Source organism: Leuciscus leuciscus, assembly GCF_965113295.1.
Source record: "Leuciscus leuciscus genome assembly, chromosome: 1".
Lineage (NCBI taxonomy): Eukaryota > Metazoa > Chordata > Actinopteri > Cypriniformes > Leuciscidae > Leuciscus > Leuciscus leuciscus.
Window position 1 is genome coordinate 3298162 of NC_138725.1, and position 18986 is coordinate 3317147.

The 18986-nt window shown below is 43.9% G+C and overlaps 2 protein-coding genes across 2 annotated transcripts in view; both read right to left on the reverse strand.

Annotated features, from left to right (window-relative positions):
* Positions 1-18986, reverse strand: part of LOC309479756 (uncharacterized protein) — a 223481-nt gene that overhangs the window by 130930 nt on the left and 73565 nt on the right. The gene's annotated exons all lie outside the window — the stretch shown is intronic.
* The window catches only part of LOC309480179 (uncharacterized protein), a 222050-nt gene continuing 219435 nt past the window's right edge, over positions 16372-18986 (reverse strand). The window contains exon 2 of the mRNA XM_082144577.1: positions 16372-16809. The gene's annotated coding sequence lies outside the window, so the exon portion shown is untranslated. The remainder of the gene's footprint in view (positions 16810-18986) is intronic.

Below are 18986 nucleotides of genomic sequence, written 5' to 3' on the forward strand. Positions count from 1 at the left end.
TGATAGTGTTCCACACAGCCAGGGAGAAAAAACTCAGCCTGGACTGATGAATATTATGTTTACACATTGCCCATAGAGTTGCATGATTGATCAGTGAGCGTTGCTCAAGCAGTTTCAGTATTCTGGGCCGAAAGTAGCTTAGCCTGCAAGGCGGGAACCTCTAGGTTATAAAACCTTATAAATGTAGATGGGGAGGCCCAGCCTGCCACCATACATATATCTTACAAGTAGTGATGCTCCGATTGATCGGCCGCCGATCATGATCGGCCAATATTGGCAAAAAATAGCTTGATCGGCAACCCCCAAAAGCGCCGATCAAAAAAGCCGATCACGTGACGTAAATAACTCGCGCAACATGTGCGGCAACACAACAGCAGAGCAGAGCTTGCTTAACAGTGGCAAAATGAGTTCTCCTATGACGGCAATTCAATGGCAATTATAAACGAGCGCACAACTGATGCTGGCGCGCGCGGTAAATGACATTCGCGAGAGGATAACAGATCTACGCGCGAGGAAACGGGAACTCGCGAGCTCATTCAAACCCTGCGCGGGCGCATGACATCTCTGCCCTCGCGCGCGCGCATGATAATTGCCCACACTCTCGCGCTTGATCTCCTCTCGCCTGCTGATTTTGCTCGCTCGAACACTTTTATTTTTGGCAGTCGAGGGGCGGGACTTACTGTTTTAATAACCTCAAATGTCATTGTCATTATTTAATTTTTTGGATCTGATGTAGTTAGTTCCTCAACTACATCCATTGTAGTCTGCCTGACCCCTCTTTGTTTTGAAAAATTATACTGTGCCTTATTTGGAAAAGGTGGCCTACAGTAGCCTTATGTTATCTTGTTTTCTAACTACAATTAAATAAATATTGGTGGTTCTTCAAGATTTTCTTGACTCTAGCATATTTCCATTCTGTGATCGGCAGTGATCGGCAATCGGCAGATCATGATTTTGGTGATCGGTAATCGGTGATCGGCCCCAAAAATGCTGATCGGAGCATCACTACTTGCAAGGCAATCCCACTAGACCAGGGGTGTCAAACTCAGTTCCTGGAGGGCCACAGCCCTACAGAGTTTTGTTCCAACCATGCTTCTTCAAATAAGCCTGAAGGACTTGATTAGCTGATCAGGTGTGTTTAATTCGGGTTGAAGCTAAACTCTGCAGGGCTGTGTGGCCCTCCAGGAACTGAGTTTGACACCCCTGCACTAGACCAAGCTCATGACGAGGCCATGCCTCTTGTGGAATGCGCTCTGACACCTAACGGGCACTGCAGGCCCTTAGAAGTGTAAGCCAGCGCTATAGCATCAACTATCCATCTGGATAGGCTCTGTTTCGACACAGCTAGTCCCTTAGAACGTCCGTTGAACGAGACAAAGAGCTGCTCTGTCTGTCTGAAGACAGTCGAGCGAGACACATAAGCCCTTAATGCCCTGACCGGGCAAAGGAAGCTCGTGTCCTTCTCCTCGTTAGAGACCGGCAGGGCCGACAGGGAAATCACCTGAGCCCTAAACGGTGTGTTGAGGGATTTAGGAACATACCCGTGCCTCGGTTTGAGTATGACTTTCGAGTCATTTGGCCCAAACTGAATACATGTCGCGCTCACTGAGAGCGCTTGTAAGTCCCCTATACACTTTACTGAAGCGAGAGCCAGAAGAAACACTGTCTTGAAAGACAAGTGTTTGATATCTATTGATTGGATTGGCTCGAATGGGGCACCTTTCATGGCCTTCAAGACCGTAGAAAGGTCCCACATGGGAACTGAGGGAGGTCTGGGAGGATTTAAACTCTTAGCTCCTCTAAGGAAGCAAATAACCAGATCGTTTCTTCCAAGTGACTGGCCAAACGTCGGTTTAGTAAAGGCTGCTATGGCCGTCAATGGGTACTATGGGTACCCATTGATGGCCCACGCATGTAGGGACCACAGCTCTGGGCGAGGATGCCAGGTCGAGCCTTTGGCCTGAGAGAGGAGGTCCTTCCTCACTGGTATTGGCCATGGGGCAGTGCTTGTCAGCTGCATCAGAACTGGGAACCAAGCCTAGTTCTTCCAGAACGGAGCCAACAGTAGCACTGAGCTTCCGTTTTCCCTGATTCACTCTAACACCTGAAGCAGGAGCGCAACTGGGGGAAAAGCATAGAGTGGGCAGCGGGGCCAGACGTGGGCCAGCGCATCCCTGCTCTTGGAGAAAAACTCCGGACGGTGAGCGTTTTCTTGAGACGCAAACAGGTCTATCTTTGCTCTGCCGAAAGTTTTCCACAGCAGTTGGACTGTCTGTGGGTGTAGGGACCATTCTCCTGCCGGAATATTGTTTCTGGACAGTCTGTCTGGTCCCAAATTCAGATGGCCTGGCACGTGCACTGCTCTGAGCGACGCAGATTGTGCTGAGCCCAAACCAGGTGGCGTTCCGTCAGCCTGTAAAGGTTTCGGGATCTGATACCTCCTTGGTGATTTATAAAGGACACCACCGACATGTTGTCCGAACGGTGGACGTGCACCGTTATGACTGCCCGTGCAGCCATGAGCATTTTAGTTTAATTTTAAAATTAGCGCCATTTCGGGGGCAGATTGCTTGAATTTATTTTACAAAAGCACAATGTTGTGTTTTATTGCGACTGTACACAAATATAAGTTAACACTTTGCAGTTTGAATGATGTCCTGTATGAACAAAATGACGGAGTATCTTTTTATGTGTCCACTGTTCAATCGCGCCCGTGCCCCACACACACACACATTCCAGCATTGCAATCTTGACATCGCAGTCTGTTCATTATAGCCTTAATAAAATATAATAATAAAGTAGTCAACCTAACATAAAAATTACACTGCTCTATTTAAATATTCAGTAGTACAATTCCTACTAGGGGTGGAACGGTACACAGAAATCACGGTTCGGTTCATACCTCGGTTCAGACATCACGGTTCGGTACGAGTTCGGTACAATGGAGAGAAAAGCAAAACAAAAATGCAGAAGGCAATTTTTTGTACATGTCTCAGGCTGTACCACCTAGTGTCATACAGTCTCTTCCCTGAGCTAGCTGCAACAGCCTGCCCTGAAGTGTGTAAAGTAAGATTTAAACAAAATAAGACAATCAGCTATAAAACTGGAAATAAAGCATCTCTTATTTATGTGCAGACGCACGAGCGCAAGGGTGTGCACGGCAAAAATGTCATCATTGCGGTGTGGGTGGTCGTGTGCGCTGGGTGCGCAAGGCCAAATTTTGCGTGGCGGTGTGCAGTGCGCAGCTTTTTAGTGCGCACGGCTCCGCATCCGAAGATGCACGACTTCGAGCCGAATCTGACCGAGCATGTACATCTCACAGCACCGGCACCCAATTCTTGCGTCTAAATTAGGTGCTTACATTCACAAAATGAGCCTACAATAGCAGACATAAGCCCTTTAAATAAAAATAAATGGCCATGTTTTATAAACAGGATCACAAAACTAAATAAAAATGTTTAGAAATTATGCAAGATAACGTTAATTTAGTTGTAGGTTACGTTCTCATATCCATTTTATTTTCTAATGTCACAAGGAATAATCTGGTTTACTGCTTTTACACGATTCTTTTACAGTGTGGTTTTGGTGTACTAAAATAAACATTCACGAGTGTACCTTACTTCTCACCGCTGTGTAACTAAAGGCACCAGGATGGCGGTGCCACCGGCTTGGGCCCACAATCTTTATTCTTTGGCCTTTCTTGTTCCCTAACCTGGCACTCCTGTTTGTTTTTTGTATTTCTGTGTTATGTGCCCTGGTATTGAAGGTTTTCTTTTTATTTATGTTTTCTATAATTAGGATTATTGATTCTATGCCTTTTATTTTTTACTTGTCCATCCATCCATCCATCTTCGTCCGCTTATCCGGGGCCGGGTCGCGGGGGCAGCAGTCTAAGCAGGGATGCCCAGACCTCCCTCTCCCTGGACACTTCCTCCAGCTCTTCCGGGGAGACACCAAGGCGTTCTCAGGCCAGCCGGGAGACATAGTCCCTCCAGCGTGTCCTTGGTCTTCCTCGGGGCCTCCTCCCGTCGGGACATGCCCGGAACACCTTCCCGGGAAGGCGACCAGGAGGCATCAGGAACAGATGCCCGAGCCACCTCAGCTGACCCCTCTCGATGTGGAGGAGCAGCGGCTCTACACTGAGCTCCTCCCGAGTGACCGAGCTTCTCACCCTATCTCTAATGGATCGCCCAGCCACCCTGCGGAGAAAGCTCATTTCGGCCGCCTGTATCCGGGATCTTGTCCTTTCGCTCATGACCATAGGTGAGAGTAGGAACATAGATTGACCGGTAAATCGAGAGCTTCGCCGCTTTCTTCACCACAACAGACCGGTACATCGACTGCATTACTGCAGAAGCTGCACCGATCCGTCTGTCAATCTCCCGTTCCAGCCTTCCCTCACTCGTGAATACCTTTTTCCGGCTGAGAACCATGGCCTCGGATTTGGAGGGGCTGATTCTGCTGAAGGTTCTGGTCTGATGAGGCCAGCATGACAACATCATTCGCAAAGAGCAGAGATGAGATCATGTGGTCCCCAAACCTGACACCCTCCGGCCCCTGGCTGCGCCTAGAAATTCTGTCAATAAACATTATGAACAGAACCAGCGGCAAAGGGCAACCCTGCCGGAGTCCAAAACGAACCGGGAACAAGTCTGACTTATTGTCGGCAATGCGAACCAAGCTCCTGCTCTGGTCGTACAGGGACCGGATAGCCCTTAGCAAAGGGCCCCCGCCAGGGGTTCTGCCAGTCCAAAGGCACTGTCCCCGACCGCCACGCGATGTTGCAGAGGCGTGTCAGCCAAGACAGCCCCACAACATCCAGAGACTTGAGGTACTCAGGGTGGATCTCATCCACCCCCGGTGCCTTGCCACCGAGTAGTTTCTTGACTACCTCAGTGACTTCAGCTTGGGTGATGGACGAGTCCACCCCTGAGCCCTCAGCCTCTGCTTCCTCAATGGAAGACGTGACGGTGGGATTGAGGAGATCCTAGAAGTATTCCTTCCACCGTCCGATGACATCCCCAGTCGGGGTCAACAGCTGCCACCTCCACTGAAAACAGCATTGGTAGGGCACTGCTTCCCCCTCCTGAGGCGCCGGACGGTTTGCCATAATCTCTTCGAGGCCGACCGGTTTCCTTCTCCATGGCCTCACCGAACTCCTCCCAGGCCGATTTTTTGCCTCCACAACCACCCGGGCTGCAGTCCGCTTGGCCTCTCTGTACCCGTCAGCTGCCTCAGGAGTCCCACAAGCCAGCCTGGCCCGATAGGACTCCTTCTTCAGCTTTACGGCTTCCCTTACTTCCGGTGTCCCCCACCGGGTTCGGGGATTGCCACCGGAGGTGGAAGTTGAAGATCTCTCTGACAGGGGATTCGGCCAAAAGTTTCCAACATACCCTCACAGTACGTTTTGTTCTGCCGAGTCTGTCCAGCTTCCTCCCCCGCCATCGGATCCAACTCGCCACCAGGTGGTGATCAGTTGACAGCTCCGCCCCTCTCTTCACCCGAGTGTCCAAGACATACGGCTGGAGGTCAGATGAAACAACCACAAAGTCGACCTCCGGCCTAGGGTGTCCTGGTGCCATGTGCACTGATGGACACACTTATGCTTGAACATGGTGTTTGTTATGGGCAAGCTGTAACTAGCACAGAAGTCCAATAACAGAACACCAATCGGGTTCAGATCAGGGGGGCCGTTCCTCCCAATCACGCCCCTCCAGGTGTCACTGTCGCTGCCCACGTGAGCTTTGAAGTCCCCCAGTAGAATGACGGAGTCCCCAGTCGGAGCACTTTCCAGCACCCCTCCCAGTCTCCAAGAAGTCCGGGTACTCTACACTGCCATTTGGCCCATAGGCGCACACGACAGTGAGAGACCTATCCCCGACCCGAAGGTGCAGGGAAGCGCGACCCTCTCGTTCACCGGGGTAAACTTCAACACATGGCGGCTGAGCTGGGGGGCTATAAGCAAACCCATACCAGCCCGCCACCTCTCACCATGGGCAACTCCAGAGTGGTGAAGAGTCCATCCTCTCTCGATGAGTGTGGTTCCAGAGCCCAAGCCGTGCGTGGAGGTGATCCCAACTATCCCTAGTCGGAATCTCTGAATCTCACACACAATCTCAGGCTCCTTCCCCGCCAGAGAGGTGACATTCCATGTCCCTAGAGCTAGATTCCGCGTCCAGGGATCGGGTTGTCGAGGCCCCCGCCTTCGACTGCCGCCCGATCCACTATGCACCGGCCCCTTACGGTCCCTCCTGCAGGTGGTGGGTCCACGGGAGGGCGGCCCCACGTCGCTCCTTCGGGCTGAGCCCAGCCGGACCCCATGGGGGGAGGCCTGACCACCAGGCGCTCGCATACGAGCCCCAACCCCGGGCCTGGCTTCAGGGTGGGGCCCCAGCTGTGCCAGTGTATAGTCCTCATAAAGGGTTTTGAACCGCTCTTAGTCTGACCCGTCGCCTAGGACCTATTTGCCTTAGGAGACCCTACCAGGGGCATATAGCCCCAGACAACATAGCTCCTAGGGTCGTTCGGGTACTCAAACCCCTCCACCACGATAAGGTGGCAGTTCAAGGAGTTTTTTTTTTTTTTTACTTGTCTTTTTAGTTATTCATTTTACAGCACTTTGGTCAGTTTTGCGCTGTGTGTAAATGTGCTTTATAAATTAAAATTACTTAATAAATTACTAATATAATAAACATAGAATTACAAAATATATACAACTTACATTGAGCTGTAGAACCAAAAAGTTTCCTCATAATAGGGTTTCTTGCATCCGGCTCAGTTGAGCAAACACTCAAAGCCATGCCAGTACCTCTCTAAACACTCTTACTTGTCTCTCTTAACCTGCCTTTTAAAAATATGAATGCTAGTAAACTCACTTCACTTCACTTGGTAAGAATTCCACATTTTTGGAGCATTGTGGTTAAAAAAATGACACCTAGGCTCTTTACTTCTTTCTTAGATTGTAGGGCTAAGGGACCCAATCCAGCTTCTAATGGCTCGTTTCCACTGAGCGGTACGGTACGGAACGGTACGCATTTATTTGCGTTTCCACTATCAAAAGTTGTGAATGGTACCAAAATGCCGAACCGTACCGTACCACTTTTTAGGTACCCTTCCATTGGGGTACCTAGCACAGTGGAACAGTACTAAAAGGTGGAGCTAGACAGAGAATCGTCACTTGCGCGTGCTACAAGGAGAATGACAACATAAGAAGCGCCATTTTTTAACCCTCTGAGGTCGGCAAACGCGCCCCCGCGTTTTGCTGGATTTTCTCCACATTGTAGCACTATAAACTTAAATTACTCCGTCATTTATGGTCATACAGAAAAAAGAAATATAAAAAAAGAATCTGTGATATTTCTCCTTTTGTATGTGTCCACTTACAATCAAATCAAAACATTGTGCTTTTGTAAAATAAAGAAAATATACAGGGTGTGCGTTCTGCCTCTCCGTCGCGGTGAACTTTTTTTTCTTGAGCACGTCTATAAACTGAAACAAAACTCAGCGAATACTTGTCACACATTTTTGAGCCATATACCTTTATAAACATTTAAGTGTGTACTTTTAAATGATCGGATTCAAAACGAAAACAAATATTCTCTGTTCAAGTAATTTGTATAAAACCAACAAGATGTCCAGCTTCTCAAACGCTTGCTCATTACAGTTAATTTGGCCACGCCCACTCGCGCAAAAGATATTCACATGCAAATCTCCACACAGAACGCGAACTCGCTCATTACCTCAACAACAAAACACTTCACTTCACTTTTCGTCGAGTTTGAAAGACGTGCCTGAGCTTACATTGGATTTAGGCTACCTCAGAAGAAGAAGAACGCGATTTGAAGACAAGAAAGATGTAAGGTAAGAAATTCTTACATATTAGTTTGTTATTGTTGCATAAATGTCACGTTGCAGTTGAACTGTTGCTAGATATATGGGGAATATTATAATATTTAGACCCATGTTTACTGTTACTGTGTTTGTGGATATCTGCTCAAATGTAGATATGTATATGGTAACCATAATGTTTTATATTTGAGCGCGATCGCGTTTGAATGTATCATATTTTGGATAGCGATCGCGTTTGAATGTAGGCTATCATATTTTGGATCGCGATCGCGTTTGAAAGTATCATATTTTGCAGCGCGATCGCGTTTGAATGTATCATTTTGGATGAAAGCAAAACGCACCAAACGGCTTCATGTTTTTATTATTATCTCATTTCATATCATCATAACGGATGGAAACATTTGAAGTAACATGATAATCAATATATTTTTCTCTAGCTTAGTTGTTACTGAAATCTTTTGGAAGATTTATACTGCTATAGGTTATTTACTGTTATTATTATTTTATCCGGCACTGCGCATATACCTTATGCCTACAAGGCACAACAAACCTGGTGTTCATTATATATTGTTGGAAACATTTGTGTGTGTGTGTGTGTGTGTGTGTGTGTGTGTGTATTCTGTGAATTTTAAAAAGGAATTTTAAAAAGCAATTTTAACCAGAAAAATCTAATATTTATTTCCAAAATCGTGCAGGCCTTTCTCTTGATATCAGTATGTTCACTTTTTTTTTTCAGGGCCCAGATGCCACTGAGGACTTCAACATTCACATGAGTCTCTGTACGTGAACATGGTAAAGTGAAAAAATTGGAAATGAAAGGTATGTACAATGTTTTTAGGAATGGCACAAAGGTCTCTGTCTTTGAAGTGCTTTTTTGGCATTTGTTGTGTATCTTTGGATTATGTTGTGTTGTAAATAAATCCGAACAATTTAAAGGGGTCGTGACATGAGAAACCAAATTTGCCTTGATCTTTTGGTATATAAGAGGTCTTTGTACCATTAAAACGTCCTGCAAGTTTCATAGCTTAAGACGTCCTCCCCATTATAAACGAATCATTTATTTAATCCAGCTCTAAATCCAGCTCGTTCTGGATCCATGGTATGAAGTGACGTCACGGTACGAAGTGACGTAGCAGTCGTTTGCATATGACCGCCTCCAGCGTAGACAACTACGCTTCAAGCGCAAGATAACTACGCCTCATTTCATCATCGCATCTGTCACGCGCTTCACATGTGTTCAGTCGATGTGCAGCGAGTGGGTCTGTTTACAAGAAGATTGCGATGTCAGGACACGCAGATGTGCTGTTCCTGGCTGTGGACAAACAACATGTTTGAATAATATGTACGCTGCTGAAAGATCCAGACGTCAGGGGAAGATGGATGCAGTTTATTTTTCGCGGACGTCCCAGTCAAGGCAGTGTGTGTTTTAAGCGTGTGTTCTCCACATTTAAAGGATGAGTGACAGTTGAGAACAATCGCAGTATGAGGCTGGCTTTGCCAGAAAACTTTTGTACAAGATAAGGCAGTGTGGACTATTCTGGGCTCAACGACGACGACGCAAACTGTAAGTAATGTAAGTTAGGCTATTTAAAACTTTAAACTTTTTTAAAACGTTAATTGCAGTTTAATTCATTCTGAATAATCACCGTGTTTTTACTTAGTTTAGCCTACTTATATTTTTCATGACCGTCATATTTATGCCCCGTAGGCTATTAAAAGATGTAGGCTGTCAAACTGACAAAATAGTTTCACACTTTCTATGTGGACGGGCTGATGCAAGTTGTGTTGATGGTTCATTTCCTCTGATTCCGACTCAAACATCATTGCAATCGCCTCGCACGCATCACCCGTATCACCCGTCACTATGGTAACGGTAAACACAGCTCCGCAATATCTGCACGTTTTGACAAGGGGGCGTTAACAATTGATGCATAGGGACTGACGTTAGCCAATCATAACAGTAGGCGTTAACACTGAACTCTTAAAGGGGAAACACCCCCAAAACAGACTGTTTGAATCAGAGCATGAGAAACAGGGTGGGAAAAGGTCATAAAACACTCAATTTTAAACGTTTTTTGTCCAAAAAACTATAGTAATACTATAATTGCACCTAAGGGAACATAATAAAAGAAAAGAAAAAACAATGTCATGACCCCTTTAAAAGCCATTCTTTTTTAAATCTCCTCATTTACAGTATTGTTGCTCAGAATGACAGGGCCTGATAGCTCCTAATAGGGCCGTTAGGGGAGGTTCTTTGTCTTTCTCAGGTGTGAAAAGCTTATTAATGAGCTCCCGCATAAAGCTTTTTCACACAAAACACGTCGTCATTTTTAAAAAATCAATATATTGTCTTATCTGAATGAGCAGTCAGGGTGATTTTCACATAGTTTTGCAGCGAATATTCTAGGCTACGTCATACAATTTTCAAAAGTCTTGTGAAGAAATAATCAGTATGGGTTTCATGGCCTTATTTCAGTGAGAATTATTTTTTGTATTTTCACAAACCATGCATAAATGTCATTATCTCAAAACTACAAACTTTTACATACATGCTGCTGATATATTATTGTAGCAGAGTTTGTGCTGAATACAGTGTTCAGCACAAGTGTTCGGCTGGACCCTCGCCGGGTCCAGCCCCCTGGGGATGCTGGGAGTAAGCATCCCTAGCCGAGATCCTCATATCGCGCACAACAAAAAGAGAGTCATGGCGGCCGAGCCGACACTCTCAGCCGAAGTCTTCTAAGCCAAAGCCGGATTTGAGGACCGTTCTTATGGCTAAGAAGGCTGCGGCTCAGAAGCGGTCCTGACGCCACGTGCATTAGACCGTTGAGGACAGCCCCAACCGGGGTGGAGCGGTGTTCACCTCAGTATACGGTGCCCGTTCCATTTCGGGGACCTCAGGGGACTGTTCTGCCAACCCCGCCACCATTGATGCCTCGGGGAGCAGCAGTCTCCAGCTTTTGGCTCAGGGTCAACTCGACGCTGCGTCAGACTCGCTCCCTCTGAGGGGGGTTCAAAAAAGTCAGTTCGGTTGTTTCTTGCCAGTATGCTTCAGCTGTGCATACTCATATTCACCAAAAAATGCGTCCAATTTTAGATCTTCATCTGTTGAATCGTGCAGTCGAGAAACTCAAGTTCAAGATGCTCACACTCAAACAGATCGTGACTCAAATCAGATCTGAGGACTGTTTTGTCAAGATAGATCTAAAAGACGCTTACTTCCATGTCTCCATCCTCTCTCGACACAGGAAGTCCCTGAAGTTTTCTTTCGGGGGCAAAGAATACCAATACCGGGTGCTTTCGTTCAGAAGAGTGTGCTTTCTCCACCATAGAGAACCACTTTCCTTGGTGTGGTATGGGATTCAGTCACGATGCGGGCCACACTATTTCCTGTTCGTGTAGCTACTATCCTCACAGCCACAAAAGAGTTGAAACTAGGTCAGTCACACACTGTGAAACAGTTTGACAGACTATTGGGCCTACTGTACATGAGACCCTTGCAGTGGTTGCTCAGGACCAGAGGGTTCTCCCTAAGGGGAAACCCATTTCGTACGATCAAAATCACGTGGCACATGATGGCAGTCTTCAATGCGTTGAGACATTTCCTCCCAGACCTGAGGGGCCATCATGTGCTTGTCCGTATAGACAATACATCGGTGGTCTCTTACATAAATCGTCAGGGGGGTCTGCATTCGCGTCCATTCTGCAAACTGGCGCACCAGATCCTCCTGTGGTCCTTAGGGAAAATACTCTCTCTGAGGGCAGTGTATCAGGGGGGCAAAATATAGGAGCAGACCCTGTCGAGGCAGGGGCTGAGGCCAGGGGACTGGAGACTCCACCCCAAGGCGGTGGACCAAATATGGGAATTTTACGGCCATGCAGAAGTGGATTTGTTTGCGTCTCAATACACAACGCTTTGTCCACTATGGTTTTCCCTCACTCACCAAGCCCCCTGGGGCTAGATTCTATGGTGCAGATGTGGCCGAGGCTACATCTGTACGCATTTCCCCCTGTTGCTCTGCTCCCAGGAGTTCTGGAGAGAGTCCGCCAGGACGGAATAAGTCTACTGCAAGTAGCACCATGTTGAGTTGTTGAGTGGTTGTTGAGACCATCCTAAGCTCCAGAGCTCCAGCTACGAGGAAATTATATGCACTAAAGTGGAGAGTTTTTACTGTATGAGTTTTTACATCAGAGGGATCCAGTTAACTGTTCTGTAAACACAGTACTTGAGTTTCTGCAAGATCGCTTTGCATCAGATTTATGTCCTTCCACCTTAAAGGTCTACGTGGCGGCCATTGCGGCTTTCCACGCCCCGGTGGGTGGTACATCTTTGGGTCAAGACCACCTGGTCATACTTATGTCCACAGGGATGGCCCGTGAAGAAAATCAGATCAGTTGTTTGTCTGCTTTGGATCACCTAAGAAGGGTCTTCCAGCCTCTAAGCAGACAATCAGCAAGTGTATATTTGAGGCTATCTCTCTTGCCTATGAATCCTCTGGCCAGCCGTGCCCTTTGGTGGTCAGAGCTCATTCTACTAGGAGTATGGCGGCTTCTAAAGCGGCCTTAGTATAGGGTTTCCCTTCAAGAGGTTTGTGATGCAGCGGGTTGGTTCTCGCCTCTCACATTTGTGAGATTTTATAGCCTGGACCTGGACGCTGCCCAAGGGTCTCAGGTGCTTCTTACATAGTTTGCCGACAGTTTTACATACAGGCAATTGTAAGTATGGCGGTATTGGGTATTCTTGTTCCCAAAGCGTCATTGACGCAGCGCGAGTTCCCTCAAAAGGGAATGTCACAGGTTACGACTGTAACCCTATTTCCCTGAGAAGGGAACGAGACGCTGCACCCTGCCATACTTCCTGCATCCCTGTGATCGACTTTGCTTCAGCTCTCGAAGCTAGCGCCGGTTGCACAGAATGTGCTTTTATCCTTTCCTGTTCATGATGTCACCCGCCCGTGACGTTCGTTCTTTCCAATGAACTAGTTGACATACGTGCTTCAGACGTAATTACGCAGGGGCGTTCCTAAAGCATCAACGCAGCGTCTCAGTCGCAACCGGAGACATTTTCTTTGTAACAAAATACTGTTGAAAAACAAACAGAACTAAACTACATTATGGAGATGATTCGAGCATTAGGGGTGGGAATCTCTAGGCACCTCATGATTCGATTACGATACAGAGGGCTGCAATGCGATGATAAAACGGTTATCGATGCATCTTTTTTTAAATACAGATTTTCTTTTTTTTCCACTGTGTGACTACTTGGTACTTTTAAAGCAAAGTATAATTATCCATAATGAATTTACTTCCAATATATTTTATTAATTAAACAAATGGAAGTGATTTGGCAATAAATGTAGCGATAGAGTTTCTAATTCGCTTTTCTTTTTCCAAGTTGGGTGGAAGCTTTTAAGGTTGTCCTGGTTTCCACGTCAGCACTGTTTGATCTGACGTGTGGTTTATAACAGAATTCTGCGCCGAATTTGAATGCTTCCAAATAGATCTCGCTGCGATGTTATTAATTCTGCGGTGAATTCAAAAGCTTTCTCACTGAATCTCCCAGCGCTGTGTAATAACAGTGTCTTGTGATTGAGATCGGCCCACTGATAAACCTGTTCTGAGCTCAACTCAAACGAATAGCGCAAAAAAACCCCAGATTAGTGCAGTTTCGTCTCACTTTCGTTTTGTTTGATGTTTCTCGTATGTAACAGAAGATTGTAATGCAGAGGGTGCCAGTCCGAAGCGCAGGCATAACGCTTGCCACAAAGAACCGGTAAAAGTAATGGTTATGCATGAGACATTTTAATTGTTTATTAATAAACTAGTGATTTCTGTCAGTGTCGGCTGCAAACAAAGTTGGTGATGCTGACTCGCCATCCTCGCAGTACTTAGTGAACCCGCCTATAGAGATAAATGCACACTTCATACGAATTAGCCTACATAAGCAGAGAGTAGCCCAATTTCATTTTGAATTGTTTTGTTTAAAAGTAGACATTTCAAGCTTTCTATATACATTTCTCAGGTCTGTGAGGCAAATATAGCCTATACACTGAGTTTCTGTTCATTTATGAGGCGAGCTCCAGTTCACGCGCCGGCGCCTCCGTGTCCTGATTATATTGTCTGCTTTATATACTTCTTATTTATTAAATCCAGGCAATTGGTTGATGAAACATTGATTAAATTAAGATACAATTTATACAAAACAAAATTCACTTTAACGAAAGGCTTTCTACAAATCAAAACTTAAGTGGTCAAAATCATGTCTGACCTACTCCATATGTCTCCCGATATATTGGGCATCTTATGATCCTATCTTACTCATCTCATACGGTTTCCGCTTTCATATAATCAACATGGATGAAAAAATAACATTATTTAAACATAAATATGAAACGTATGTTTAAGTTTTGTTGTAATAGCCTACCCAGCGATCTTCAAATATTATTTTTGCTTAAAATTACCATCCCTAATATTTATTTCAATGCTTTACGGGCTTTAGTGTGTTGTTTCTTTGACAAAATTTAAAAAGTCAATTACGAAATGGATGTTTGAGCCTCGTTTATTATTATTATTCTTTTTTTTAACTAGCACTATGAGCACCATTCTCTCTGGAAAATTGGATATTGTTGCACCCATTAGATTAAAAAAGGTCAGAGAGAAAAGTAAAGCACCATGGTACACCAATACTACGCATGTTTTAAAGAGAGAAACCCGTAATTTAGAGCGTAAATGGAAACAAACTGATTTAGAGGTCTTTAAGTCGCTTGGAAAGACAGTTTGTCACGTTATAAAAAGGCCCTAAAAGCGGCCAGGGCTGAGCACCTCTGCAAACTAATAGAAAATAACCAAAACAATCCAAGGTTTTTATTTAACCCTCTGAGGTTGACAAACGCGCCGGCGCGTTTTGCTGGATTTTCTCCACATTGTAGCACTATAAACTTAAATTACTCCGTCATTTATGGTCATACAGAAAAAAGAAATATAAAAAAAGAATTTGTGATATTTCTACTTTTGTATGTGTCCACTTACAATCAAATCAAAACATTGCGCTTTTGTAAAATAAAGAAAATAAACAAGGTGTGCGTTCTGCCTCTCTGTCGCGGTGAACTTATTTTTTTCTTGAGCACGTCTATAAACTGAAACAAAACTCAGCGAATACTTGTCACACATTTATGAGCCATATACCTTTATAAACATTTAAGTGTGTACTTTTAAATGATCGGATTCAAACTGAAAACAAATATTCTCTGTTTAAGTAATTTGTATAAAACAACAAGATGTCCAGCTTCTCAAACACTTCCTAATTATTTTTTAATTTACCACGCCCACTCGCGCAAAAGATATTCACATGCAAATCTCCACATGGAACGCGATCGCGCTCATTAGGCTACCTCAAAAACAAAACACCAAAACACTTCACAAGTGTCTGCTTTTAGACGCGCCTGGGCTTACATTGGATTTACATCAGAAGAAGAAGAACGCGATTTGAAGACAAGAAATATGTAAGGTAAGAAATTCTTACATATTAGTTTGCTATTGTTGCATAAATTTCACATTGCAGTTGAACTGTTGCTAGATATATGGTGAATATTATAATATTTAGACCCGTGTTTACTGTTACTGTGTTTGTGGATATCTGCTCAAACGTAGATATGTATATGGTAACCATAATGTTTTATATTGGAGCGTGATCGCGTTTGAATGTATCATATCTTGGATCGTGATCGCGTTTGAATGTATCATATTTTGCAGCGCAATCACGTTTGAATGTATCATATTTTGCAGCGCGATCGCGTTTGATTGTATCATATTTTGCAGCGCGATCGCATTTGAAAAGCAAACGGCTTCATGTTTTTACTATTATCTCATTTCATATCATCATAACGAATGGAAACATTTGAAGTAACATGATAATCAATATATTTTTCTCTAGCTTAGTTGTTACTGAAATCTTTTGGAAGATTTATACTGCTATAAGGTTATTGTTATTTTATCCAGCACTGCGCATAGCTTATGCCTACAAGGCACAACAAACCTGGTGTTCATTATATCATATATTGTTGGAAACATTTGTGTGTGTGTGTGTGTGTGTGTGTGTATTCTGTGAATTTTAAAAAGCAATTTTAACCAGAAAAATCTAAAATGTATTCCCAAAATCGTGCAGGCCTTTCTCTTGATATCAGTATGTTCACTTTTTTTTTGTCAGGGCCCAGATGCCACTGAGGACTTCAGTGAACATGGTAAAGTGAAAATCAAACACCTTGGAAATGAAAGGTATGTACAATGTTTTTAGGAATGGCACAAAGGTCTCTGTCTTTGGATCATTATTTTCAATAAGTGCTTTTTTGGCATTTGTTGTGTGTATCTTTGGACTATGTTGTGTTGTAAATAAATCCAAACAATTTAAAAGCCATTCTTTTTTAAATCTCCTCATTTACAGTATTGTGCAAGGTTGCTCAGAATGACAGGGCCTGATAGCTCCTAATAGGGCCGTTAGGGGAGGGTCTTTGTCTTTCTCAGGCAGGGTCCGAAATTAACTTTTTGGCTCACCTGCCACGGGGACTGGTAGATGAAAAAATCCACCAGCCAAGCATATTTTTTACCGGCAAAAATAATAAACAGCCTTTTTTTTGTCACATATACATTCATTTTAGTACATTTAATTGAGATAATAAGGTAGGCCTATTATGTTGAATACAAACATAAAAAAAAATGTCCAGAGAAAAATTATAATAAAGTAGGCCTATAATAAAAATGAAAAAAATCTATATATTGATCAGAATGAGAGAAATATATGAAATATTACTATCATTGGGATGAAAATGAATAAAAAAATTTTTTGGTCAGTTTTGTTACCTGACTCATGTGGAAGGGAAGGCAGAACGTACTTGGTTACTTACGTAACCTCGGTTCCCTGAGAGATAAGGGAACGAGTATTGCGTTGCGACCGCTATAGGAAAACTCATTTTCTCGAGAAAAGAACGGCCATGGTGTGGAAAGCAGAAACGTTATGCACGATCCGCGAGTGCTGAAGACGTTCTGTACGGACTTTAGATTGGTGCGCGCCCTTTGCTCTCCAACTGCCAGCAGGACACAAATGGGCGGCGACCGCTTCTTCCAGTGCGGGAGCTTCACATATCCTTTTTCCTCAGCGCCGTCAACAGATAGTAACTGTACGTACACACCGACTTGAGCTGCAAAGAAGCTCTGGCCGCCCGTCAAGGACGCTTGTCAAAAAGTACGGGGAAGCTTGACGCTTTGGTCTGAATAGTGAATGCGCGCGCGCGGGCCCGGCCAGCTCTCTCTCTCTCTCTCTCTCTCTCTCTCTCTCTCTCTCTCTCTGCTCGTTCTAGAGGCAGAAGAGCGCGTGTGCGCTGAAAATTTCATATTTTGGTATAAACATTCACCCGCCAGTGTGGCGGATAGCCTTTTGAGATTTACTCGCCAAACGGAAAATCTACCCGCATTTGGCGCTACCCGCATTTGGCGCTTGTTAATTTCGGACCCTGTTCTCAGATGTGAAAACAATACATATTAATGACCTCCGCATAAAGCTTTTTCACACAAAACACGTCGTAAAATTTTTAAATCAATATATTGTCTTATCTGAATGAGCAGTCAGGGTGATTTTCACATAGTTTTAGAGCAAATATTCTAGGCTACGTGATACAATTTTCAAAAGTCTTGTGAAGAAATAATCAGTATGGGTTTCATGGCCTTATTTCAGTGAGAATTTTTTTTTGTATTTTCACAAACCACGCATAAATGTCATTATCTCAAAACTACAAACTTTTACATACATGCTGCTGATATATTATCGTAGCAGAGTTTGTGCTGAATACAGTGTAATTAGACTTTAGCCATGAAAATGTCACAAGTAACAGAAATAACCAGAAATGTCAGAGCATGTCAGAACACCTCCAGGGCCCAGAAAACAGCTCAGACCCCAGAGGGTTAACACCGTGGCTAGACTAACAAATAAACAGACGTCACCCGAACAAAATATCCCGTTACAGTTTAGTAGTAATGATTTCATGAACTTCTTCACTGAGAAAAAAGAAAACATCAGAACCACAATTGTAAACGTTCAATCTTCAATCGCGCCTTATAATTCAGCCTCAATTATCACCCCGCAAGAACAATTACAGTGCTTTACAACTATAGAACAAAAAGAGTTAAATAAACGTATCACTTCATCTAAAATAACAACATGTTTATTAGATCCTATACCAACTAAACTACTGAAAGAAGTGTTACTTGTAGTGGAAGAGCCTCTCCTCAATATTATTAACTCATCTTTATCTTTAGGTCATGTTCCAAGAACATTTAAACTGGCAGTTATAAAACCTCTCATTAAGAAACCACAATTTGACCCGTATAATCTAGCAAATTATAGACCCATTTCAAATCTTCCATTTATGTCAAAAATAATAGAAAAAGATATATCGGTTCAAAAAAACGTCCACAGAACCTCTCACAATTCAACCAACTTTAACATCGTAGGATGTCCTGTTACTTTATCCTCTACAGTAAAGACCTGGGTGTAATACTCGATTGCAACCTGTCTTTTGAAAATCATATTTCATATGTTACAAAAACAGCCTTTTTCCACCTTAGAAACATTGCTAAGCTACGTAATATGCTATCAGTTTCTGATGCAGAAAAGTTAGTTCATGCACTCATGACCTAGAGACTAGATTACTGTAATGCTTTATTAGCTGGTTGTCCTGCATCCTCAATAAACAAGATACAGTTAGTCCAAAATGCAGCCGCTAGAGTTCTTACTAGATCAAGAAAATATGATCATATAACACCGATTTTATCATCACTGCATTGGTTACCTATTAAGTTCTGTATTAATTACAAGGTATTGCTACTGACTTATAAAGCCCTAAACGGCTTAGCTCCAGTCTATTTAACAGATCTTCTATCGCCCTATAATCCATTGCGCTCTTTGAGATCAATAAATTCGAGGCTTTTGGTCATACCTAGGATATCCAGATCAACCAAAGGAGGGAGAGCATTTTCACATTTGGCTCCGAAACTCTGGAATAGCCTTCCTGATACTGTTCGTTGCTCGGACTCGCTCTCCCAGTTTAAAACTAGATTAAAGACACATCTTTTCGGCCAGGCATTCA